Here is a 27,577-nt window from a genome sequence, read left to right as displayed (position 1 = left end):
CGAAACTAATAAATTACATTTATTGCTGCGGCAACTTCACGTGTGATGTTTGTGTGACTTTTTTTTTTAAACTGCTATCCTGTTCCATTTTCGTGAACGTTACAGAAGGAGTTGCTATCACCCTACTGCAGACACTACGTTTTATTGGCAGAAGAGTTAGAAGATGCAACAGGTCTACTGAAGAGATTGCGTATAGTACGCTTGTCCGACCTCTGCTAGAGTCCTGCTGTGCTGTACGGGATCCTTACCACATAGGACTGACTGAACAACAACAGCAGCTCGTTTTATATTATCGCGAAGTAGGGGAGAGAGTGTCACTGGTATCATAAGCGAATTGGGATAGCAATTATTAAAACAAAAGCGTTTCTCGTTGCGGTGCAATCTTTTCACGAAATTTCAATCACCAACTTTCTCCTCTGACAGTGAAAATATTTTACTGTCACCAACCGAAATAGGGAGATGTGATCATCATAATAAAATAATAGAAATCAGAGCTCGTACAGAAAGAAATAAGTGTTCAATTTTCGTACTTGCTGTTAGAGAGTGGAGCTGTAGAGAAATAGACTGAAGGTGGTTCGAAGAACCCTTCGCCAGGCAGTTAAGTGTAAATTGCAGAACAGTCACGTATATGCAGACGTAGACATAGATGTAGTATATGAATAATTAGCACCGTACATTTCCCAGTCCAATGGGCGGCTCTCGAAATTTTTGTTATTTCGTTTCGGTAAGTACACTACTTTTTTAAGTAACGAGTTGAAACAAGTTTTGCGGGTTAAATCGACGCTGGTGACAATCGTTTAGATTGATTTTTATAGCGTATCAGTGCAGAAGACTAACCCGAGACCACCAGTAAACATTTCTAAGTTAATCTTCGTCGCGTAAATTGTCTCGCACTGCGTGCAACACAAGAGGATGAATTCTCGCTGCGGCCGCTGCAGTGGGACTTCGTAAGACGCCACGGGAGCTCCGAGGATGAGACGGAAGGAACGTTTCATTATTTGTCCCAGACAGCGCTTGCCTTAGTGAACCCACATTTGTCGACCCATGGACGCGTCATTCTTAATCTCTTCGGTGAATGCAGCGAGCAGAATGCATTGGACTAGCTTTTTAACTGTTGAAGTCTGGCTGAATCGACAATATTTGAACACAAAATTTAAAAAAAAGGTTCATCATAGTGTATTAAAATTAGCTTTAAAGGAGTTATCAAACGGAGATCTAGTTACTCTGTAACCTCATGGCGGGCTGTTAATTAACCAGGATCCAGGATGCGCAGCGCGGTGGACTGATTAACTCGACCAAACAGGGAACTACGCGTAATACTATTGTTATACTAGCAACTCAAACTGACAGTCTGCAACTCTCACGAATTAGTGTGCAGTGCGACAGAGTAATTTCGTCGTCCAACCGAGCAAAACGCAATCGTTGCTTATAGGTGCGGAAAAACAGAAGTAATGCAAATGCCACCTTCGAAAAATGGAGGAACTATTTCTTCTAAGTAATTCAATGCTTTTTTTTTCTGAAAGTAGGATGATTTTACTCGGGATTCCAATACACCATATTATTTTTATCTCTTTTGGTTGCAAGAACCTATTTTTCGAAGTAATCTCCTTTCAAAGCGAAGGACTTACGCCACCTTACTGGGAGCGCCTGTATAATCGCATGGTACCACTCCACTGGCCGACGTCGGAGTTAATGTATTGTTACATCAATAACCCTCCGCATCATCCGCGTACTGCTTCCCGCGCAGTACCCTTCAATGGGCCAAACAGATGAAAGTAGGAAGGTGCGAAATGCGGGCTGTAGGGTGGGTGAGGAAGAACAGTCTAAAGAAGTTTTGTGAGCTCCTCTCGGGTTCACAGTCCTTTATGAAGCCTTTCGTTGTCGGGGAGAAGGAGAAGTTGAAACGGTACAGTAGTTTCCGCTCTATAAGCATCAGGTTTCACTGCTCGCTCGCACCGGTAAATAGAAACAGAGGCGGCTCCGCAGCCAATTTCATTACACGACGAGGCCGGCCGCGGGTGCAACAGAACCCATGTGGACGGGTGGAAAGAAATGTGTCAGGCTTCATAATACGTATTTATATGTGTCGTGTATTATGAATTTCTTGTACGTGGATGTGAATCTGCACATGAACTTTCCTAATCCTCCTCACACCTTTCCGTAAAGCGTGGCCAAATCTTTGTTGGGAAGTAGTTCTGTAGTATAGTAGTGCCAACCTTACTCCTGGCTAGGGGATCAGAGAGACAGCACAGGCAGGTAAAAGTCAGAGACTTTCCAGTGTCACAAGATTTGGGGTGGAGAGGTTGGTCACGGCCAAGTGGTTCGACCACCCCCTCCACGGGGTCCAGGAAGACCTCTGGGTGCCCGCCATGTTCTAGGAGTGTTACAGAAGACGGGTAAGTGGGCAGACGTACCCTCAGTGCGTCTGTCTCAATGTTCAAGCATGGAAGAGAGGTATTTGAATATTTGTACTAATTCTTTTATTTCCAGCTTCGGATTGTGTAAGGTAATGAATGTGCTCGTTTAATTCCGGAAATTTGACCCCCTGTGTTAAAATATCTGGTCCCCAGTTTGCCCGTTATCCTCCTCACATAGTGAATGTCCTATGTAAAATATTGGGAGACTTTGGTGGTATACATTTGGCCAACGCAATTCCGTCTTACCTGTAGAAATGTGCGTGCAGATTAGTATATAATACACCCGAGCTATAAGTTGTAAAATTGTAATATCTGTAAACTGAAACAATTGCTGCTATCGCTGTAAAGTCGAGTGATAATGTTTAAAATAAATAGGTAATCAACTGTCATCAATCTTTAACATACCTTAAAAATCACAAAGAAGTCAGGTTAAAGGAATTTATTTAAAATAAAAGCTATAGAATGCAGGGACCCACACATCAGCGTGTGAGCCCTCCAGCCCCTTGCCTAGTATCGTACAGAAAGGACACGCTCTCTAGGTAGCGCTCTCAAGCTCCTCTCCTCAGTTATCCGTTGCGCAATTTTGATTCAGGGCTTGACATCAACTTTCATCTGGCGTCCCTAGGCAAGGAAGTAAGACGGTAAACTTTCAAAGTTCGTTTGCATTTTTGTGGCGACAAATACGCTGAAGTGGTTTTTTCAGATTCCTGAGGATAGTACAGCTGTGTGCGGCCGGCCGCCACTCGGGAGATCGGACAGGTTTGCGCGACGTTGTTGCGCTGATGACAGACGCCTCGCCCAGCCACTCAGCCTGCTTTTCTTCACTACCAGATCTCAGTAGACATCCTGCACGGGCCTATGGATATCTGCGATGCTCTGGTTTTCCGCCAAAAGAAACTCAATTACTGCTCTCTGCTTGGAATGCACCACCTCCGTTACAGATGCCAATCTGAAGACTGCCAGCATTACAACTTCAAGAAACTGTAGAGTTTGAAGAGAGAATATTCCATGATGTCCCACAACAAATTACACATTTTTTCAGCCGAAACAATCCGAGAGAAAAATGTGTTGCATTGCTTATGGAACGCACCTCGTTTTATCTACAGCATGGGCTGCTAAACAATCTCATGAGGAGGAGACAAAATCTTCTTGAACTGTTTTATTACATTCACTGCTGTGAGGTTGAGGAATCATTCGCGGACTAATTGCTTAAAAAAGATGCTACCAACATGACTTGCATAGTTTGTGTTTTTCTGATAAGAAACCTCATTATCAACTCTCCTTTGTCCACAGGAAATTTTGTGTCCACTGTTGAGTCTGTCAACAAACATGGAAAGCTCATTTGAAGCGTACATAGTGCGCGCATCCTCACTGTATATGACTAACTTTAATCGTAAATTCGGGTCCGTGCCTGGAACACTATCACATACAATGCAACTCGAATAATACGCATCTGCAAATCAGGTTATATCGCGACACGAACGCTTATCGTTTGACCACAGACCGTCGTGTGAACGACATAATAATATGCATACTGGGTGTAGAGATACAACTGAAAATGTTGGAAACAAGTAAGACGCCAGGTTGGGATGGAATCCCAATCTTGTTTTTAGAGTACGGCATTGGCTCCTTACATAGGTTGCATTTGTCGCGAGTCTCTCGCCAAGCGCCAGTCCTAGCGACTGGAAAAAAGCGCAGATGATTCCTGTATGTAAGAAAGATAAAAGAACGGATCCGCACGATTACTGACCAATATCCTTAACATGGATTTGCTGCAGCATTCTTGAACATATTCTGTGTTCGAATATAATGAATTTTCTTGAGACAGAGAAGCTTATGTCCACGAATCAACAATGATTTAGAAAGAATCGTTTGCGTACAACGCAGCTGTCCCTTTCTCATACGACATCCTGCGAACTATGTATGTAGGTGTATGGAGGACAACAGGGAGATTCCATATTCCTAGTTTTCCTTGAAGCATTGGACACGGTGCTCATTGCAGAGAGTTAACGAAGGTACGAGCATATGGATTAGGTTCCATATAAGCGAGTGTTTGGAATACTTCTAAAGTAATAGAGCCCAGTATCTTGTACTCGACGGCGAGTGTTCATCAGCGACGAGGTTGCAGACAGGAGTGCCTCAGGGAAGTGTGGTGGGACTGCTTTTATTTTCTATATACATAACTGATTTGGCGGTCATTGTGGGCAGCAATATGCGGTTGTTTTCTGACGATACTGTGTTGTAAGGGAAGGTGTCGAAGTTTAGTCATTGTAAGAGAATACAAGATGACTTAGACAAAATTTCTAGGTGTTGTGATGAATAGCAGCTCCTCTAAATGAAGAAAAATATACCTTAATGCTGACGAGTAGGAAATACAAACCCGTAATGTTCGGGTACAGCATTAGGAGTGTCCTGCTTGACACGTTTAAATATCTGGGCATAACGTTTCAAAGCATGTGAGGATTGTGGTAGGGAAGGCGAATGGTGGACTTCGGTTTACTCAGAGAATTTTGGGAAGGTGTGCTTCATCTGCAAAGGAAACCGCATGTAAGACGCTAATGCGACCTATTCTGAGTACTGCTCGTGTGTTTGGGACCCTACCCCGTCGAATTAAAGGAAGACGTTGGCGCAATTCAGAGGCGGGCTGCTGGATTTGTGAAGTTCAAACAACACGCAAGTGTTAGGAGATGCTTCGGGCAATCAAGTGGAAATCGCTGTAGGGAGGGCGAAATACTAATGTGAGAATTTAGAGAACTGGCATTTGAAGCTGGCTACAGAACGATTCTGCTGCCGCCAAAATATATTTCGCCTAAGGATCACGAAAATAAGATACGATGAATTAGGGCCCATATTAGGACTTATCTTAGAAAATAGATTAAGGGAAGGCTAACCTACGTTTCTACCATTTGTAGACTCAGAGAAAGCTTTTGACAATGTTGACGGGAATACTCTCTTTCAAATTCTGAAAGTGGTAGGGGTAAAATACAGGGAGCGAAAGGCTATTTACAATTTGTACAGAAACCAGATGGCAGTTATAAGAGTGAAGGGGCATGAAAGGGAAGCAATGGTTGGGAAGGGAGTGCGACAGGGTTGTAGCCTGTCCCCGATGTTATTCAATCTGTATATTGAGTAAGCAGTAAAGGAAACAAAAGAAAAATTCGGAGTAGGAATTAAAATCCATGGAGAAGAAATAAAAACTTTGAGGTTCTCCGATGACATTGTAATTCTGTCAGAGACAGCAAAGGACTTAGAAGAGCAGTTGAACGGAATGGACAGTGTCTTGAAAGGAGGAGACGAGATGAACATCAACAAAAGCAGAACGAGGATAATGGAATGTAGTCGAATTAAATCGAGTGATGCTGAGGGAACTAGATTAGGAAATGAGACACTTAAAGTAGTAAATGAGTTTTGCTATTTGGGGAGCAAAATAACTGGTGATAGTCGAAGTAGAGAGGATATAAAATGTAGACTGGCAATGGCAAGCAAAGCATTTTTGAAGAAGAAAAATTTGTTAACATCGAGTATAGATTTAAGTGTCAGGAAGTCGTTTCTGAAAGTATTTGTATGGAGTGTGGCCATGTATGGAAGTGAAACGTGGACGATAAATAGTTTGGACAAGAAGAGAATAGAAGCTTTCGAAATGTGGTGCTACAGAAGAATGCTGAAGATTAGATGGGTAGATCACATAACTAATGAGGAGATATTGAATAGAATTGGGGAGAAGAGGAGTTTGTGGCACAGCTTGACTAGAAGAAGGGATCGGTTGGTAGGACATGTTATGAGGCATCAAGGGATCACCAATTTAGTACTGGAGGGCAGCGTGGAGGCTAAAAATCGTAGAGGGAGACCAAGAGATGAATACACTAAACAGATTCAGAAGTAAGTACTGGGAGATGAAGAAGCTTGCACAGGATAGAGTAGCATGCAGAGCTGCATCAAATCAGTGTTCGGACTGAAGACCACAACAACAACAAATAAGACATATACGAGGTGTACCGGTATGAAATGACCGTTAAGATAGTAATGTGTCGATAGGGAACATTTGTTGTGAACGAGCCTTAATTTTTGTTTGTTTGCTTGGTATGACATCTGTCAAAGATATTTAGTATACATCAAGTCATGGAACAAACAACATCATATGTTTGCATCGTGTTAACAATGTCGAATTTTGTACCAGAAAGTGATGATTTGCGGAAAGCATTAATTTTTTGTTTTCATTTTTAAAAAGGGGCTGCAGAGTCGCATCGAATGCTTGTCGTGGCATATGGTGATCATGCTCTATCAGAAGCAACATGCAAAATATGGTTTCAACGGTTCAGAAACAATGATTTTGATGTAAGAAATGAAGAACGTGGAAGACCACCAAAAAAGTTCGAAGACGCCGAATTGCAAGCAATACTGGATGAAGATGATACTTTGAGTCAGAAGAAAATGGTAGCAATGCTAAATGTTGCACAACAAACAATTTCTGACCGTTTGAAAGCTGTGGGAAGGATCAAAAACTGTGGAAAATGGGTGCCACATGAACTGAATGAAAGACAGATGGAAAACCGAAGAACCATTTGTCAAATTTTGCTTCAAAGACATGAAAGAAAATCAATTTTGCACCGAATTGCTACTGGCAATGAAAAATGGATTTATTTTAAGAATCCTAAACGGGAAAAATCATGGGTTAATCTGGGACAACCATCATCATCGACTGCAAAACCAGATCGATTCGGCAAGAAGACAATGCTCTGTGTTTGGTGGGATCAGAAAGGTGTGGTGTATCATGAGCTTCTAAAACCCGGTGAAACTGTGAATACTAATCTCTACAGACAACAAATGATCAATTTGAACTATACATTGGTCGAAAAAAGACCAGAATGGGCCAGAAGACATGGCAAAGTAATTTTTTTACTCGACAACGCACCTGCACACAAAGCAAAACTGGTTCAGGATACAATCAAAACACTTGGCTGGGAGCTGCTACCCCACCCGCCGTATTCACCAGACTTGGCCCCTTCCGACTACTATTTGTTTTCATCAATGGGACACGCATTGGGTGAGGAACACTTCGATTCCTACGAAGAAGTCGAAAATTGGGTGTCTGATTGGTTTGCTTTAAAAGACGAACATTTCTATTGGCGTGGTGTCCACAAATTGCCAGAAAGGTGGTCAAAATGCATAGAAAGCAATGGTCAGTACTTTCAATAAAATGTTTTTACTTTTAAATTCAAAATTAGTGTTTCATTTTCACAAAAAAACGCTCATTTCATACCGGTACACCTGGTAGATACTCTTTCTTCCCCCGCTCTATTTGCGAGTGTAACAGGAAAGGAAATGATAAGTGGTGGTACTGGGTACCTTCCGCCACGCATCGAACGGTGGGCTGCGGAGTATGTGTGTAGATGCAGTTGTAGATGTATTGCGGTACGAGAAAATTAACGTAATAGGCGCCTTTGCGAGGATCGACTTGCCGGCAGCAGCAAGGCAGTGGGCGAGGCTCAGTGCTGGAGGGGGCGTCCCGGTTTCCCCGTCTCTGTTCTCACCGGGCAGCTTTCGCGGCTTTCGCTTTCACTGGCGCTGTGGGACAAAGCGAGGCTGGCTCGTCTGCCACCGCCGATTTAGAAGGCCGCTGAGGCTTCAGAACAGTACTATACCAGCTGTTTTGATCACACGTTCATTTGGTCCCACGGTGTGATAGAAGCTTGCGGTCCAGTCGGGATTCTGATCTCCGGTCAGTCCTAGACATTTCCGTACTTGGCTTGGTTTTCCACACTTACTACGAAAAATACAGGATCTACATAAAGTTCGGGAACATTTTCAATTATTTATTGCACAAAACCAAACATTGCACGTATATCTTACATATATTTTGAAGAGAAACCCTGAAAGTTTTTTTTCCATGTATACCGCCACAGCGTAGTTTGGTAATCTGCCAATAGTCAGCGCTAGTCGCAAACATAGCAAGTTCAGGTGCGGAACGAGCTTTCTGTGTGTTCGAGTTCGACAAAAAGAAGTGTGCTACAGCTGTTCAACGGATGTTTAGAATCAAGCACGGTAAGAAGCCACCAACAAGGAAGGCCATTTACCGCTGGCACAACAAATTCGTTACGACGGGTTGCTTGTGCTCGGCACACAGAAGCGGCCGTCCCAGTGTGAGTCAAGTGAATATGGAGCGCGTGCGAGAGGATTACCGTATTGACGTCTGCCGGGTCACTCGTGGTTCGCATATCGAATGTTTGTAAAAAAACAAAACTTTCAGAGTTTCTCTTCAAAATGCAATATGTATGACATCTGTACAATGTTTAGTTCTTCTGCAATAAATAATTGGAAGTGTTCCCGGACTTTATGTACACGCTGTATAACGTACAGTTGCTGTTTGAAGCCCATCTTTTTTTGTACAAAATGTAATATAATATAAGCATAATTAGACAATTCGTTTCCTCGTATTGATACAAAACGCAAATTCTTCTTTCATTAGATTTCCGGACCGAACATTTGTCACCAAATTGTTGCCATTATCAGCGTTTTTTTAATTCTACATTTTTATTTAATTTATTTTTTAAATCTGGAGATGGTGCATCGATGTTATATTCCAGGTCATTTATAAACAGTGAGAGGCACCTGAGACAAGCCACGACGCCAAATTACATTCAGAACGAGTAAGTACACTCGTGAACAACACTTAAGGACGAAAGAAACTTTGTAGTGGTGCGCCACTGCCAAGTAACATAGCTCGATGAAACTTGGACTACATATAGAAAGAACTACTACAGTATAGTACAAAGGGTAAGCGAAAGAAATACGCAATGAGACGAACAGAGATGGCACTTACTCAAAGACAGTAATTACACTGACGTCACCGAAATTTACGACGGTCACGTGGACGTTACAAAACGCGGGAATTGCTTCGTAATAGGGCGTACGATCACCACGCACGGCAATGGAAGCTCTGCAACGTTTTCCCATGCTGACCACATGATTGGCAAAGTAAATCCCATCGATCACGTGTGAGATGCTCTGGGAGACATATTGCAGCGCGTCTACATGTACCGACGACCAACCGCGCTGGTGCAGAGACGGAGCGCCCTCCCACGAGAACCTTCACCAAACATTGCAGAGCATTCATTGCCGTCAGTGATGATCAGACACCATATTAAGAACAATCTCCCGCCTGTTGTAATGTCCAGGTGACCATCATAAATTTCAGTGACATCTGTGTTAACAACTGTCTTTGAATAAAAGTACCATTCCTGTTCATCTCATTGCATATTTCTTCCAGTTATCTTCTGTACTACAGCGTAGCAGTTGTTCCTTTGTGTGGTCCAAGCTTCAGCAAGCTATGTTTCTTAGCAGTGACATGTCATGCGAAGGTTACTTTCCTCCGTAAGTTTTTCACACCATTGTATATGGAGATGTTTTCACCAAGTTGTAGCAGACAATATGAAGTATTTCCAGACATATAGAAGACATGTTTAACAGCTATAACTGCTAATTATGGCACCGATTTAAAAAAAAAATAGAACTTTGTACTTTTATGTGGCTGTCGAAAAGGACTTCAGCGACGTATCAGGTGTGGAAGTTGACCAGCTAGCAATAAGATAACAGCGCCGCAAACCATTGTCCCGCCATCAGGAGAATAGTTGTACAATTACGTATTTCATACCCAGGAACGACCTTAGACATGATTTAGTGCTAACCCGTGACTTGAATATGGTTGTCTGACAGGAACTGACTGTCTGAAAACAAATATAAGGTTTTCTTTTATTTAACGATTACTTTTAAAAAAGATTATTGCCAAGCAGTTATACCACAGTGTTCCATTTTTTTTCTTTCCCGTTGTTTGCGTTGACATGTTTGAAACACTCTCTGATGTGCTTTCCATTTATGTAGTACTTCCTTTGCTTACTGAACATCAAGTACACTATTCCTAATGCATTTCTAATACATGTAATGCATCCGTTACCTTTACATCAATTACAGTATTTCTAGTATCTATAGCCCTTCATTAAATTCCTCACAGTTCTTTAAAGGGTTTTCACAAATGTTTAACGCAGCATGTCATTCTCAATGGAGAGAAGTCTTCCGAAGTGAGAGTGATTTCAAGTGTGCTGCAGGGGAGTGTCGTAGGACGGTTGTTATTCACAATATACATAAATGACCTTGTGGATAACATCGGAAGTTCACTGAGGCTTTTTGCGGATGATGCTGTGGTATATCGAGAGGTTGTAACAATGGAAAATTGTACAGAAATGCAGGAGGATCTGCAACGAATTGACGCATGGTGCAGGGAATGGCAATTGAATCTCAATGTAGACAAGAGTAATGTGCTGCGAATACATAGAAAGAAAGATCCTTTATCATTTAGCTACAGTATAGCAGGACTGCAACTGGAAGCAGTTAATTCCGTGAATTATCTGGGAGTAGGTATTAGGAGTGATTTAAAATGGAATGATCATACAAAGTTGATTGTCGGTAAAGCGGATGCCAGACAGATTCATTGGAAGAATCCCAAGGAAATGCAATCCGAAAACAAAGGAAGTAGGCTACAGTACACTTGTTCGCCCACCGCTTGAATATTGCTCACCATTGTGGGATCCGTACCAGATAGGGTTGATTGAAGAGATAGAGAAGATCCAACGGAGAGCAGCGCGCTTCGTTACAGGATCATTTAGTAATCGCGAAAGCGTCACGGAGATGATAGATAAACTCCAGTCGAAGACTCTGCAGGAGAGACGCTCAGTAGCGCGGTACGGGCTTTTGTTGAAGTTTCGAGAACATACCTTCACCGAGGAGTCAAGCAGTATATTGCTCTCTCCTACGTATCTCTCGCGAAGAGACGATGAGGATAAAATCATAGAGATTGGAGCCCACACGGAGGCATACCGACATTCTTTCTTTCCACGAACAATACGAGACTGGAATAGAAGGGAGAACCGATAGAGGTACTCAAAGTACCCTCCGCCACACACCGTCATGTGGCTTGCGGAGTATGGATGTAGATGTAGATGTAGACTTTCACAATGGTTCTCACATTGTACTTGCACGAGTCTTTAAGGGCATACGGTGAATGCAGTGCGAACATATACTATGTATTCCAGGGACTTGGCAAAACACACACATACACACACGATGGCTTTATGATGGATACTGAAAGGTAGCCTCCAGAGAGTATGGATCATTTGCTGCCGAATGTTGCTCCTCCATATCTTTGTTCAGCCAACGGTAAACGTCATTTTTCTGCTTCGCGCTTGGAAACAGTGTGTGTTCTGTGTGTAAATTATGGTTTTCGCTTGTTTATGCGGTACATGTAGTTTACCACTAAGTCACTGTAGCCGCGTCAAAAGTTCGCAATGACAATACTTTTCAGAAGGGAGCGCTCAGAATGCAGTGAATTTGCCGTGTCAGACATGAAGAAACTTGTCATACTTTGTTCGCCAGTCCGACCGTAATTCCTCACCATCCCACCGAAAACCCTACAGATATTCCTGCAATGTCGTGGGGACAGGAAATGACTTTTGGGAGAAGCAAGTAGTGACAAGTTAGATCAGTCGGGGTGGGGCGAGGGAGGGGGGGGGGGGGGGCGGGGGGCAGTGCTCACTGAAAGCAAAGGTTTGATTACGAGGATTGCCCAGGAAGTAATGCACCGCCGTTCTTTCTCAGACGGAAACAATGCTACGGGTGCGAAACGTTACGTACGTATCATATTAAGTCTCCTGATTGAGTGCTCAAAGTTTCCGTCTCTTCCGACAGATAGCGTAGCTGCTGGACGGTTTCGAAATGGCGTCTGTAGGTGAAGTACGTTACAAGCGACGTGTCGTCATTGAATTTCTCATTGCAGAGAAAGAAACTGTGGGGAATATTCACAAACGCTTGTGCAAAGTCTATGGAACATCTGCTGTCGACGTAAGTACAGTTAGTCGCTGGGCATGGTGGGTGAGGTCATCAGAAGGGGGTTCGGCAAAGCTCTACGATTTGCAGTGGTCGAGGAGACCATCCACGGCTGTCACACCTGACATGTTGCAGCGACCTGATGTCATTCGCCATTAAATGATGCCATTCGTGGAAGACATTTTGAGGACGACGAGGTGGTGATTCACACAGTGCAGCACTGGCTCCGCCATCAAGACAAGGATTGGTACCGACAGGGCGTACACACCCTTGTTTCACTCTCGGGGTAGGCCGTAGAACGAGATGCAGATTACGTGAAAATATAGGGTGTGTAGATAAAACATCATTTCTTCATGTGTGTAATTCTCATTATGTTTAATAAAGAATTGTTGAACAACCAAAATGCGGTGCTTTACTTTCTGGGCAACTCTCGTAGAACGTCTGTCAACTACCCAAGTTTGGCATCTCACAAACAGTGCACCCAGCGTATATGCTGCTCATTGCTATGAAATCTGATTGGACGTGTTAAGTTGTTTAAACAGTCCGGTGGATCGACTTTAAGCGTTAATTGGTATGCGTTATACCAAGCTCAACGGCAAAAAATAAACAATTGCGGTATGTGATGATTGCGAAAGGGCTGAGTTCGAATCCTGGTCCGGCACATAGTATCAGCTTGCTATTTTCAGTCAACACAGCAAGTATTCTACGAGTAGTAAGACATTCATTTCCTTTCTGAAAGAGCAGAAAAAAATAAACTTACATAATAAAAATGGAAATGAGCATATGGCATCGTTGGCTGGGAGGCCCCATCCGGGGAAGTTCGGCCGCCAAGTGCAAGTCTTGCTTCAGTCGACGCCACATTGGGCGACTTGCGCGCCGGTGATGAGGATGAAATGATGATGACAACACAACACAACACCCAGTCCCCGAGCAGAGAAAATCTCCAACCCGGCCGGGAATTGAACCCGGGCCCACTTGGATGGGAGGCGAGCACGTTACCACCCGGCTAAGCAGGAACTAACAAAATAAACTCTCATTATGAAATTATCCCTTAGCTCCTCGGGACCATGTGATGTAATTTATGTTAATAGATGAGAGTACGTATCTGTAGAAGACGAGAATGCAGCCTCTAGTACAGGTACCGAAGACTATCAAGGGAGACGCTGCCTCATGTTAGTGAATTTGCGTGAGGACAGCTAGTTAAAAGTCAATTACAGACAGCGTCACGCATGGTTCGACTCGAAGCTCAAGGAATGCGTTCATGTCACGCTGCTGACACGATAGTTCTAGGAGATGTGGGTGAAGTTCAGGGAATACACAGGCGTGACTAACACTATCATTGATAACAAGTATTAATTGTTGAGTTACTCACCAGTGAGGAAAACTCGTTGAAAACTTGAAACGAGTAACTGGGTAAGTGGAAACGGCAAAGATCTGGAAACAAATGGAGATAGATTACAGTCTTGTAATATATTAAAATTATAACAGCGAAAACTTTAAGAATCCTCTACCATTTACACAGAAAAGAGCTCACTGGATGAAAAATTCATTTGTATGTGTTTGCTTAGCACCTATAGGTATCTAATGACACGTATTTGAAAACGAATTCGCTTTTTTTTCGCAGGTTCATCTTCGGTGCACAACCTCGCAGACAACAGCACCAGCACTCGTGGACTATTACAGCTTGTGATGAAACATCAAAGTAAGGCCTGCTATCTTGCATAGGGTGTGCAACAATGGGCCGGCCGAAGTGGCCGTGCGGTTAAAGGCGCTGCAGTCTGGAACCGCAAGACCGCTACGGTCGCAGGTTCGAATCCTGCCGCGGGCATGGATGTTTGTGATGTCCTTAGGTTAGTTAGGTTTAACTAGTTCTAAGTTCTAGGGGACTAATGACCTCAGCAGTTGAGTCCCATAGTGCTCAGAGCCATTTGAACCATTTTGCAACAATGGCAAAGTGGAGTAGCATAGTATCATAAAAAATGGCACATTTCATTGTATCAGTAAAGACAAAATACCAACAGAAATAAATGAACATAAGATGTATAGAGGCTATATACAAAAAGGACACAAAAGCTTATTATGAAAAAAAAAATGTTTGAATTACCGTTCGCAGTGCTTAGTCCACCCAAGGGATGTGACCCGCAGGACACATGTCAAACATAAATGTTGTCTCTTTCAGTTGTTGTTTTCACGTACACGCACGTGGAAACAGAAAACAATGCAAGGCCTATACTTACGGTAAGACAACGGACCTGCAAAATTCTCCCTCCTGGGCACGTCGCCACCTAATGAAATGTTTGATAATCGAGGAATCGTGGAAACAAGGTACCAACAGAATTTGTATAAGCATGGGAAATGTATCAGGTAAAAAGAAATCTGTGTTTTGTCATATTATTATGTACGCTCATATGCACATCAGAATAAACATATGAAAGCTGGCAATATAAATGCGTACATCTGTAAAAAAAAAAAAAAAAAAAAAAAAAAAAATCCTTGGCAATTAGCGTAGTTCCTGAAGAACAGCAAAAAAAATTTATACCAAGCCGACGGCAAAAAATAAATAATTGTGGTATGTGATAATCAAATTTCTACCTAGCTACGTGAAATGAACCAAAGCAAAAGTTATTCTGTGAAGTGCTTGACGTTGCTGGTGTGATGATTGCCTCGCGATTTCCTCATCTGTAAAGTTTCAACATGAATCACATAGGGATGGGGAATATTACGTGTCCTAAAAGGTCCAGAATATAAAAGTTGAAATTAACTGCAACGACGTTGTCCTCTGTTCAATAGGTAATGAGTGCGTATCAACACTTTTTGTCCTACGCGAAATTGCTGGAGGTTACTCACCTGTTTTTGTTGACGTTTGCGGCGCTGTGCTGCACGCTTTATATTGTTAAGTGCGATGCCTATAATTTCATGGTGACGTAATCTTCCCGTAGAAGGAAAAGAAACAATTTCATGAATTTTGTTAGGTGGATCCATATTTTTCAACACAAGATACGGCGAAAGCATGGTAGCGTCGTTTGGTGTGGAATTCATGACGTCCTGAAAATCTGAAATGAGCTTGTCCCAGTCAGTATGTTTTTTGTGACACTAGATACGACAAGGTTTTCCAATCTCTCTCATGATGCGCTCTGATGGGTTGGAAGAAGCAAGGTATCTGCAAATAAAAATGGATGTAATATTTCTAGCTTGCAGAGTGCGTTTCCATATCACTGATCGAAATTGCGGTCCATTGTCGGAGATTACCTTGAACATGTTCAACACGAGGCAAAACATTTTTAGTAAAAGCATTAGAAACAGTTCTAGCAGTGGCTTTTCGTAACGAAATGAAAGATACAAATTTCGAAGTTAGTTCTACAGCAACAAAAATGTAAACAAAACCTTTATTAGTTCTTGGAATGGATGCAAATAGATCAACAGCTGCCATATGTCTTAATTTCAAGGACACAATGGCGTACAAAGGGGCAATGTGAGTTACTGTAGAAGATTTAGCTTTTTGACAAATTTTGCAAGTCACTAAGAGTCGTCGAATACACTTTTCGATATTTGTGAAATAACAAAATGGCTCTGAGCACTATGGGACTTAACTTCTGAGCTCATCAGTCCCCTAGAACTTAGAACTACTTAAACCTGACTAAACTAAGGACAGCACACACATCCATGCCCGAGGCAGGATTCGAACCTGCGACGTAGCGGTCGCGCGGTTCCAGACTATAGCGCCTAGAACCGCTCAGCCACTCCGGCCGGCTGTGAAATAACAGTTCTGTCGTACAATCAAAAAGCATTTGCGAGTGCCATAATGGGCGTAGCTCAAGTGTGTGTACCAGATTAATTTATTGACAAGTTCTTCAGGTATGCAGAGGGTCCAATTATCGCTGTCAGGGCGAGCGTGGCGAAACAAAATGTTATTGTGCAAGGTGTAGTAACCTCTGATTGTTGCCTGGCTCGTGTCAAGCCACAGAAGTTTGATCTCTTTCCAAATGTCGTCTTTGCTCTGCTCTCTGGCGATGTCTTTTAATGGTACTGAAATAAAATTTTCAAAAGCTACCTGTTTAATGTATAGAATGCTGAAATTAGCAGCGATTTCTTGCTGGTTACTGCTCAGTGACCGAGAAAGTGCATCTGCTACGCATTCTGGGTACCTGGGATGAGGGCAATCGTAAAATCAAATTCCTGCAAATACGTGACTAAGTCTGTCATGTGTGAATTTAGCTGATAAAAGAAATTAAATAGCTCCGTGATCTGCGTATACTGTTGTGTGTCTGCTGTATAGAAAGTGACTAAATTTAGTGAAAGCCCAAACAACACATAATGTTTCGAGTTCCGTGATACAATAATTTCTTTCAGCCGATGTGAGTATGCGACTAGCAAACGCGATATTCTACAGAACAGTTTCACCATTTTCCTCTATTTCCTGAAATACATTGACACCAAGAGCAGTCTTAGAGCTGTCTGTAGCAATCGAAAAATTCTTTGTCGGGTCAGGATGTGATGGAAGTAGAGCGTTAAGCAAATCCTTTTTCAGATTGAGAAACTCAGACTGTGCTTGGTCGTCCCACGACCGGATAGTATTTTTACCAGTAAGATGACACACTCTAGGGGTATCTAGTGCAGAGTTGTGTATGAAATGGCGGAAAAAAAATTGATCCAACCGAGGAAGCTGTAAAGTTGTTTTTTGGTAGACGGAATTGTAATGTTACAGATGGCTTGTAGTTTGTTGGGATCGGGCGTAATGCTGTCTGCCGAAATAACGTGACCTAGAAATTCAGTGGAAGTCTTGCCAAAATGAGATTTACTAAGGTTCACGGTAACACCTCCTGTAAGAGAAGTTTGCAATAACATGCGAAGAACAGAATTATGTTCTGACAAAGAAGGTACTGCAGTTAGAATGTCGTCAATGTAAGTGGCCATTTGGTCTTTTCATTCATTTGGAAGAATAGTATTCATCGCACAGATGAAAGCAGCGGAGCTAATGATTAAACCAAAAGGTAATTTTCATAAGTGATAGCAGTAGTATTGGGACAAGGCAGGTTCTGGCGAACTCTGCATTGTTGCCAGATGTATCCAAGATGGCGGCTATGACGTCATCAAAGATGGCGGCGTGTAGACTTGGGAACAGTGCATGACGTCATCCAAGATGGCGGCCATGATGTCAGTTGATGACGAGTGCCACAGCCCTCTGCCATGCCCCCCTGGTGGGAAATTAGAATTTTGGCGGGAAGATAGGACAATTAGACTATCTCCACTAACCTAACCCCTCCCCTAGAAAATGGTGGGAAGTTTGAATTTTGGCAGGAAGATAGCACAATTGGGCTACCTCCACTAACCTAAGTCACCCTCCACTCCCCTCCCCCAGAAAATGGTGGGAAGTTCAAATTCCAACAGGATAATGCATCACACCATGGTTAACTCTAGTAACCTAAGAAAATGGCGTGAAAGAAAGGACACTTGGGCTACCTCCACTAACCTAAGTCTTCCGACTGCCACCTCTTCCTAGGAAATGGTGCCAAGTTTGAATTTTGGTGGTAAAGAAAGGTCAATTTATGTATCTCTACCAAGCTAAGAAAATGGCATGAAGGAAAGGACACTTGGACTGCCTCCACTAACCTAAGTCACCAGACCACCACCTCGTCCTAGGAACTGGCGCCAAGTTTGAATTTTGGCGATCAAGAAAGGTCACTTGGCGTTTCTTTACCAACCTAACAAAATTGTGGGACACAAAGCTCACCTACACTAACTTAAGTCACCCGATCGCCACCTCTTCCTAGGGATTGGTGGGAAATGGACTCAGCCTGTACTGGGCTGCTGGAGAGAGGAAAGCGTGTACTTTATTTATTTTGGAACAATTTATTTAGGGATGGAGTATATTTATCACAGTGGTACAGAACACACGCTCTGACATGCTACACAGCAAACAGACCTGCAAACTACTTCTAAATAACTCATGTATAATGCTCTACCCATGCCCTTGCTAATTGTAAACGGTCAAAATAGCGCATTGCACAGCCCACAGACATGCAAACCATTCGTAAATAATGCAATACATTTACTCCCATAGAGTCAAACAACTCCTAAATTGTCAAAATAATAATCCATTAAAAAGACTCTGCAAACATGCTTGTTAATCATCAACTGTCAAAATCATGCACCAGTCTTTATTTAAGTAATAAGAGGGACCACCATCCAATGTGTTCACCAGGAGGTCCGCACTCCAATTCACCTAGTATACAGTACCACCACCAGAGAGTGCAGTCGTCCATTTCATGACGTAATCGAAGATGGTGGTGGCAAATGGCGGGAAAACGACTCTGCCTGTGCTGGACATAAGGTTTTATTTTACAGGCAGTGTCTTCACCATGAGATCTAGACTCCAACTGACCTAGTACACAATACTGCTGTCATCCCTCCTGTGACATAATCGAAGATAGTGGTCTGGAGGGGGAAAATGGCGTGATAAGGACTCAGACCACGCTGGGCTGCTGGAGAGAGTAAGGAAGGAGGGTAATTTATTTATTTTGGAACAATTTATTTAGATATGGAGTATATCTATCACACTGGTACAAAACACATGCTGGGGTCACGCCACAGAGCCCACAGACCTGTAAACTACTCCTAAATAACGTTCTGCAGACACGCAAACAGCTCCTAATTTACCGAAATAATTTCAGTACAGACCTACAAACTGCTCCTAAATAATGCAGCGCACTGATGTGCAGCCACGAAATCATAGACTGTCCAAATAACGCATAGCACAGCCTACAGACCTGCTCGCAAAATAATGCAACAGATACGCAATCAATGCGCGCAAGCACAGACCCCCCACACCTGTCCACTGGACCGCGCAGGAGGTTAGCAGCAGCCCCCCTAAAGTGATGCAGCCATCAGCTGTCAAACCACACACAGATTCCCACACACATGAGGTGGAGACATCCCTTTCATACTTGATACCTGAGAAATTCCTCTTGAAATATGTGTTCACCTAGGCCCCGATGCTGATGCGATCAGGTGGGGGCACAGACGCTCCAGGGACGTGCGCACCATCACAGCTGCAAGCCGCCGCTGGACGCAGGAAAAATTGCCTCCATTTTCAGGTATACAAAATGGTTCAAATGGCTCTGAGCACTATGGGACTTAACATCTGAGGTCATCAGTCCCCTAGAACTTAGAACTACTTAAACCTAAGTAACCTAAGGACATCACACACATCCACGCCCAAGGCAGGATTCGAACCTGTGACTGTAGCAGCAGCGTGGTTCCAGACTGAAGTGCCTAGAACTGCTCGGCCACACCAGCTGGCTTGGGTATACAGTCAGAGTTATACTGATGTCACAGAACTCAAAGGCATGCTCACACTGCTCCCATATGCGAGACACCTTCGGGCAGCACGTGAATTTAACGTTGATGACAGAGCAACACAGGGCACATTGTTCCTAGCACGACATAGAGATGTGTCTAACTGTGCTTAACTGCAAATAGCACATAATATCACTGAATGCCCTCTTCCCAGCAGTCCTAACGGGGTACCCCAGTCCATCACGTGTTACCCTTCCTGCCTTCAACACACTGCTATATAGAGGCTCCTATATCCCAGGACAATGGATGTGAATGATTCGAGCATTATGATTGGCTCTTATGGAATTTACCCGCCGAATCACTGATGCCACCTGTATCGAAGCACCATACACCTTTTCTTTCTTTCTGCAGATGGGACTTTCAGCGGTAAAATTATTTTGCACAGATCGCTAGATTGCATTGACAGTTAAACCTGCAAAGTTGTCTACAGATCATCAAATACATACGAGACACACAAGAATATTGGAAGCCAGGAACATATTTACCAGTGTAACTACAATTAAATATTACGATTGCTGCTACAGTCTGACACCGATTGATGTACAGTGTCTCCTTTTGACGGCTGTGCTTCTGAAACGAATCTCAGTATCTATAGCGCACATAATTTTCCATGTAAAAAATCTCTCTCATACCATTGCTGTTATCGATGAGCTGAATCTACACTCCTGGAAATGGAAAAAAGAACACATTGACACCGGTGTGTCAGACCCACCATACTTGCTCCGGACACTGCGAGAGGGCTGTACAAGCAATGATCACACGCACGGCACAGCGGACACACCAGGAACCGCGGTGTTGGCCGTCGAATGGCGCTAGCTGCGCAGCATTTGTGCACCACCGCCGTCAGTGTCAGCCAGTTTGCCGTGGCATACGGAGCTCCATCGCAGTCTTTAACACTGGTAGCATGCCGCGACAGCGTGGACGTGAACCGTATGTGCAGTTGACGGACTTTGAGCGAGAGCGTATAGTGGGCATGCGGGAGGCCGGGTGGACGTACCGCCGAATTGCTCAACACGTGGGGCGTGAGGTCTCCACAGTACATCGATGTTGTCGCCAGTGGTCGGCGGAAGGTGCACGTGCCCGTCGACCTGGGACCGGACCGCAGCGACGCACGGATGCACGCCAAGACTGTAGGATCCTACGCAGTGCCGTAGGGGACCGCACCGCCACTTCCCAGCAAATTAGGGACACTGTTGCTCCTGGGGTATCGGCGAGGACCATTCGCAACCGTCTCCATGAAGCTGGGCTACGGTCCCGCACACCGTTAGGCCGTCTTCCGCTCACGCCCCAACATCGTGCAGCCCGCCTCGAGTGGTGTCGCGACAGGCGTGAATGGAGGGACGAATGGAGACGTGTCGTCTTCAGCGATGAGAGTCGCTTCTGCCTTGGTGCCAATGATGGTCGTATGCGTGTTTGGCGCCGTGCAGGTGAGCGCCACAATCAGGACTGCATACGACCGAGGCACACAGGGCCAACACCCGGCATCATGGTGTGGGGAGCGATCTCCTACACTGGCCGTACACCACTGGTGATCGTCGAGGGGACACTGAATAGTGCACGGTACATCCAAACCGTCATCGAACCCATCGTTCTACCATTCCTAGACCGGCAAGGGAACTTGCTGTTCCAACAGGACAATGCTCGTCCGCATGTATCCCGTGCCACCCAACGTGCTCTAGATGGTGTAAGTCAACTACCCTGGCCAGCAAGATCTCCGGATCTGTCCCCCACTGAGCATGTTTGGGACTGGATGAAGCGTCGTCTCACGCGGTCTGCACGTCCAGCACGAACGCTGGTCCAACTGAGGCGCCAGGTGGAAATGGCATGGCAAGCCGTTCCACAGGACTACATCCAGCATCTCTACGATCGTCTCCATGGGAGAATAGCAGCCTGCATTGCTGCGAAAGGTGGATATACACTGTACTAGTGCCGACATTGTGCATGCTCTGTTGCCTGTGTCTATGTGCCTGTGGTTCTGTCAGTGTGATCATGTGATGTATCTGACCCCAGGAATGTGTCAATAAAGTTTCCCCTTCCTGGGACAATGAATTCACGGTGTTCTTATTTCAGTTTCCAGGAGTGTATGTGTCCCTCACGATAGGACACACAGTTATCCTCTCTAGTCATGCCACAACATAAACCACAGTAACTTTACAAAGTAATATATACACATTGTACACAAACAACGCAATTATCTTTTATATCTGTAAAGCATGACTGATCCGACTCTGCAACATCAACAAATATGGCCTTGCTGTGCTGGCACTGCAAATGGCTGAAGGCAACCGAAACTACAGCTGTTATTTTTCCCGAAGGCATGGAGCTCTTCTGTACAGATGAATGATAATGACATTCTCTTGGATAAAATATTTAGGAGGTAAAAAACATGCAGTATCCCATTCAGATCTCTGGGTAGGGACAACCCCCAGGAGGATATCATAATCAGGAAAAGCAAAATGGCCATTCTAATGGCTCGGAGCGTCGAATGTTACATCCCTTTTTTGGTAGGTAGGTCAGAAATTTTAAAAATGGAAATGGACAGATTCAAGTTAGATATAGTAGGAAATAGTGAACAGCAGTGGCAGAAATACAAGACTTGTGGTCAAGTGAGTGCAGGATTACACATACAAAATCAAATAGGGGTAATGGCTTTAGTAGGTCAAGAAAGGAAATAAGACAATAGGAATAGAGGTAAACTACTTTGAACAGCGTACAGAGTGAATAATTGTAACAAAAACAGACCCGAAACCAACGTCCACCACATTAGCACAACTTCGTGTGAAAAATAGCTCCACAGGTGATGAAGAGAATGTATGGTGACTTAAAAGAATTTATTTAAATAGCTAAGCGAGAGGAAAACTGAATTGCGATGGAGGATTGGAATTCGGTAGTAGGAAAAGGAAGGAAAAATGGTAAGAGAATATAGACTGCAGGAAAGGAATGAAAGATGAACCCATTTGTACAGAGCGTAATTTAACCACTGCTAACATCTGTTTTAAGAATCATGTAAGAAACATGTATACGTGGCAGAGACCTGAAGCACTGGGAGATTTCAGTGTAATTATATTATGGTAAAGCAGAGTCATGTCAACAAGATTTTTCCCCGGGGCAGTTGTGGACTCTGGCCATAATTAATTGGTTATGAACTGTAAGTTAAAACAGTAGAAAGTAAAAAAAGATAGGAAATTTGGAATATAAGACTTGGATAAATTGAAAGAACCAGAACTAGCTGAATGTTTCAGAGACAGCATTAGCCAACGTTTAATTGAAACAGCAGTAGGAAATACAGTAGAAAGCATGTGGGTAGCGTTCAAAGCTGGAATAGTGAAGGAATCAGAGGATCAAATAGGCAAAAAATATGGGCTCTCGTAGAAATCCTTGGAAAACACAGGAGATACTGAATTTAACTAAAGAAAATAACACTTATTAAAGTGCAGTAAATGAAAGAAGCGAAAGTGGGTAGGAAGTGGAAAAAGGCTAAGCATGAATGACTATAGGACAAACGCAAAAGCGCAACGCTGTAGAAGCATGTGTAACTCGGTGAAAGAGACCGCCTACAGGAAGATTAACCAGATCTTTGTAGAAAAGAGAAACCACTGTGTGAATATCATGTACTCTGATTGTAAGCCAGTACTAAGCAAAAAAGGGAAACCTAAAAAATGGAAGGAACATTTAAAGGGGTTCTACATACGGAATGACTTTTAAGACAATCTTAGAGAGAGGGAAGAGGAAATAGAAGAAGATGAGATGGTAGATACGTGAAAAAATTTGAAAGAACATTGTAAGACCTAAATCGAAACAAGGTCCCTGAAGTAAACGACAGTCCATCATAATTATGGATATGTTGTTCTTGTGGTCTTCACTCCAGAGACTCCGTGCTGCTCTATCATCTCCTACCGCAACCTACATTCTTCTCAATTCCTTAGCGTATTCATCTCTTGGTGACCCTCTACGATTCTTACCCTCCACGCTTCCCTTTGGTACAAAACTGGTGATCCCTTGATGCCTCATAACTTGTTCTAGATCCTCTTCTAGTCAAGTTGTGCCACAAATTCCTCTTCTCCCCAATTCTGTTCAGTACCACCTCATTAGTTACGTGATAATACCCATCTAATCTTCAGCATTATTCTATAGCACCATATTTCAAAAGCTTCTGTTCTCTCCTTGCCTGCACTATTTATCGTCCATGTTTCACTTCCATACAAGGCTACACTCCATACACATACTTTCTAAAAGGACCTCCTGACACTTAAATCTGTACTCGATAACAACAAATTTCTCATCTTCAGAAATGCTTTCTTTGCATTAACCAGTCTACATTTTATATCCTCTCTACTTCGACCATCATCCGTTGTTTTGCTCCCCAAATAGCAAAACTCATCTACTACTTTATTTAATTTGACTACATTGCATTATCCCCTTGTTACTCTTCATCTTATATCTCCTTTCAAGACACTGTTCAACTGCTCTTCCAAGTCCTTTGCTGTCTCTGATAGAATTACATGTCAAAACAAACTTCAAAATTTTTATGTCATCTCCGTGTATTTTAATTCCTACTCCAAATTTTTCTTTTGTTTCCTTTACTGCTTTCTTAATATAAGATTGAATAACATTGGGGATAGGCTACAGCCCTGTGTCACTCCCTTCTCAACCACTGCTTCTCTTGCATGCCCTTCGACTCGTAACTACAATCTGGTTTCTGTACAAATTATAAATAGCCTTTGGCTCTCTGTATTTTACCACTGCCACCTTCAGAATTTGAAAAAGAGTATTCCAGTCAAAATTGTCAAAAGCTTGATCTAAGTCTACAAATACTAGAAACGTAGGTTTGCCTTTCCTGTATCTTCTAAGATAAGTCGTAGGGTCAGTATTGCATCGCGTGTTCCAACATTTCTACGGAATCGAAACTGATCTTCCCCGAGGTCGGCTACTACCAGTTTTTCCAATCGTCTATAAGGAATTCGTTTTAGAATTTTGCATATATAACTCATTAAACTGATAGTTCTGTAATTTTCACACATGCCGACACCTGCTATCTTTGGGATTGGAATTTTTATATTCTTCTTTAAGTCTGAGGGCATTTCACCTGTCTCATACATCTTACTCACCAGGTAGTAGAGTTCTGTCATGTCTGGCTCTCTCGAGGCTATCAGTAGTTCTAATGGAATGTTATCTACTCCTGGGGCCCTGTTTCGACTTAGGTCTTTTAGTGCTCTGTCAAATTCTTCACGCAATATCATATCCCCCATTTCATCTTCACCTACGTCCTCTTCAATTTCCATAATATTGCCCTCAGGTACATCGCCCTTAGATAGACCCTCTACATACTCTTTCAACCTTTCTGCTTTCCATTCTCTGCTTATGACTGGTTTTTCATCTGAGCTCTTGATATTCATACAGGTGGTTCTTTTTTCTCCAAAGGTCTCTTTAATTTTTCTGTAGGCAGTATATCTTACCCCCTAGTGATATATGCCTCTACATCCTTGCATTTGTCCTCTAGTCATATGTGCTTGGCCATTTTGCACTTCCTGTCCATCTCATTTTTATATTTTCTCCTTTATCAGTTAAAATCAATGTCTATTCTGTTATCCAAGGATTTCTAGTAGCCCTCGCCTTTTTACCTGCTTGATCCTCTGCTGCCTTCGCTATTTCATCTCTCATAGGTACCCGTTCTTCTTCTACTGTATTTCTTTCCCCTGTTCTTGTCAATCGTTCCCTAATGCTCTCCCTGAAACTCTCTACAACCTCTGATTCTGTCAGTTTATCCAGGTCTCATCTCCTTAAATTCCCACCTTTTTGTAGTTTCTTCAGTTTTAATCTACAATTCATGAAGAATAAATAGTGATCAGTGTCCACATCTGCCCCTGGAAATTTCTTAAAACTTAAAACCTGGTTCCTAAATCTCTGTCTTACCATTATATAATATGTCTGAAACCTTCCAGTGTCTCCAGGCCTCTTCCACGTATACAGACTTCTTTCATGATTTTAAACGAAGTGTTGGCTGTAATTAGGTTATGCTCTGTGCAAAATTCTACCTTGTGGTTTCCTCTTTCATTCCTTATCCCCAATCCATATTCACCTAATACTTTTCCTTGGCTCTGAGTACTATGGGACTCAACATCTGAGGTGATCAGTCCCCTATAACTTAGAACTGCTTAAACCTAACCAACCTAAGGACATCACACACATCCATGCCCGAGGCAGGATTCGAACCCGCAACCGTAGCAGTCGCGCCGTTCCGGAATGAAGCGCCTAGAACCGCTCGGCCACCTCGGCCGGCTTAATACTTTTCCTTCTCTTCCTTTTCCTACTATTGAAGTCCAGTAACCCATGACTATTAAATTGTCGTCTCCCTTAACTACCTGAATAATTTCTTCTATTGCATCATACATTTCTTCAATCTCTTTGTCATCTGCGGAGCTAGTTGGTACATATACTTGTACTACTGTGGTAGGCGTGGGTTTCGTGTCTATCTTGGCTACAGTAATGCGTTCACTACGCTGTTCGTAGTAGCTTATCGGCGTTCCTATTTTTTTAAATTCATTATTAAACCAACTCCTGTGTTACCCCTATTAGATTTTGTATTTATAAGCCTGTATTCATCTTACCAGAAGTCTTGTTCCTCCTGCCAACGAACTTCACAAGTCTCACTTTATCGAACTTTAACCTATCCATTTCCCTTCCAAGGATATCAATGACAAATATTCCAAATGGTGTGTAAAATATATGAAGAGACGAAATAATCTCAAATTTCAGGATGAATGTAATAATTCGAATTTCACAGAAAGCAGGTGCTAACAGATGTGAAAATTACCGTAGTATTGAGTTATGGCTGCAAAATACTGGCAAGACATATATACAGAACAAAGGAAAAAGTGGTAGAAGTCGATCTCGGGGAAGATCAGTTTGGGTTCTGGAGAGAGGTAAGAACACGCGTGGGTATTTATCTTATACTGATGAAAGGCGAACCAAAGTTTATAGCATCAGTAGATTTAGAGAACATTTTTGTCAATGTTGGCTGGAATACAATCTTTGAAATTCTGAAGGTTAGCAGGGATAAAACACAGGCACCGAAAAATTGTGTACAGATAGTACACAAACCTGACGGCAATTTTAAGAGTGTAAGGGTATGAAAGGGAAGCAGTGGTGGAGAAGAGAGTGAGATAGGGGTGTAGCCTTTCCCTGATGTTTTGCAATCTGTATACTGAGCAAGCAGAGAAGGAAGCCAAAGACAAATTTGGAGAAGGAATTACAGTTCAGGGAGAAGAAATAAAAACTATGAGCTATGCTCAAATGGTTCAAATGGCTCTGAGCACTATGCGACTCAACTTCTGAGGTCATAAGTCGCCTAGAACTTAGAACTAATTAAACCTAACTAACCTAAGGAAATCACACACATCCATGCCCGAGGCAGGATTCGAACCTGCGACCGTAGCGGTCGCTCGGCTCCAGACTGTAGTGCCTAGAACCGCACGGCCACTCCGGCCGGCTATGAGCTATGCTGATAATATTGCAATTCTGTCAGAGACAACGAAGCACTTGTAAGAGTAATTGAGAAAAAGATTTTAAGATGAGCATCAACAAAAGTAAAGCAAGGATTATGGGACGTAATCGACTTAAATCAGATGATGTTAAGAGAAGTAGATTAGGAAATGAGTCATTAAATGTAGTAGACGAGTTTTTGTACTTATTCAGCAAAATAACTGATGCTGACAGAAGTAGGGAGGATATAAAATGTAGACTGATTGTAGCAAGGATAGTATTTCTGAAAAGTGGAGTTTATTACCATCGAATACAAACTTAAGTGCTACAAAGTAGTTTCTGGAAGGTATCCGTACAAGTGTAGTCTTGCACGGAAGAGAAACATGGGCGATTTAACAGTTCAGACATGAAGAGACTAGAAGCTTTTGCAATGTGGTGTTACAGAA

General features: G+C 42.9%; 1 protein-coding gene across 1 annotated transcript in view; it reads right to left on the bottom strand.

The window, feature by feature from the left end:
- The window catches only part of LOC126475922 (organic cation transporter protein-like), a 416,650-nt gene extending 402,923 nt beyond the window's left edge, over nucleotides 1-13,727 (bottom strand). Inside the window, exon 1 of the mRNA XM_050103504.1 lies at nucleotides 13,666-13,727. The gene's annotated coding sequence lies outside the window, so the exon portion shown is untranslated. The remainder of the gene's footprint in view (nucleotides 1-13,665) is intronic.
- Between the last annotated feature and the right edge of the window lie 13,850 nt (nucleotides 13,728-27,577).

Source organism: Schistocerca serialis, chromosome 1, assembly GCF_023864345.2.
Source record: "Schistocerca serialis cubense isolate TAMUIC-IGC-003099 chromosome 1, iqSchSeri2.2, whole genome shotgun sequence".
NCBI classification, from domain to species: Eukaryota; Metazoa; Arthropoda; class Insecta; order Orthoptera; family Acrididae; genus Schistocerca; species Schistocerca serialis.
The sequence above is the reverse complement of the archived record's forward strand: the minus strand, read 5'-3'. Positions and strand labels throughout refer to the sequence as shown.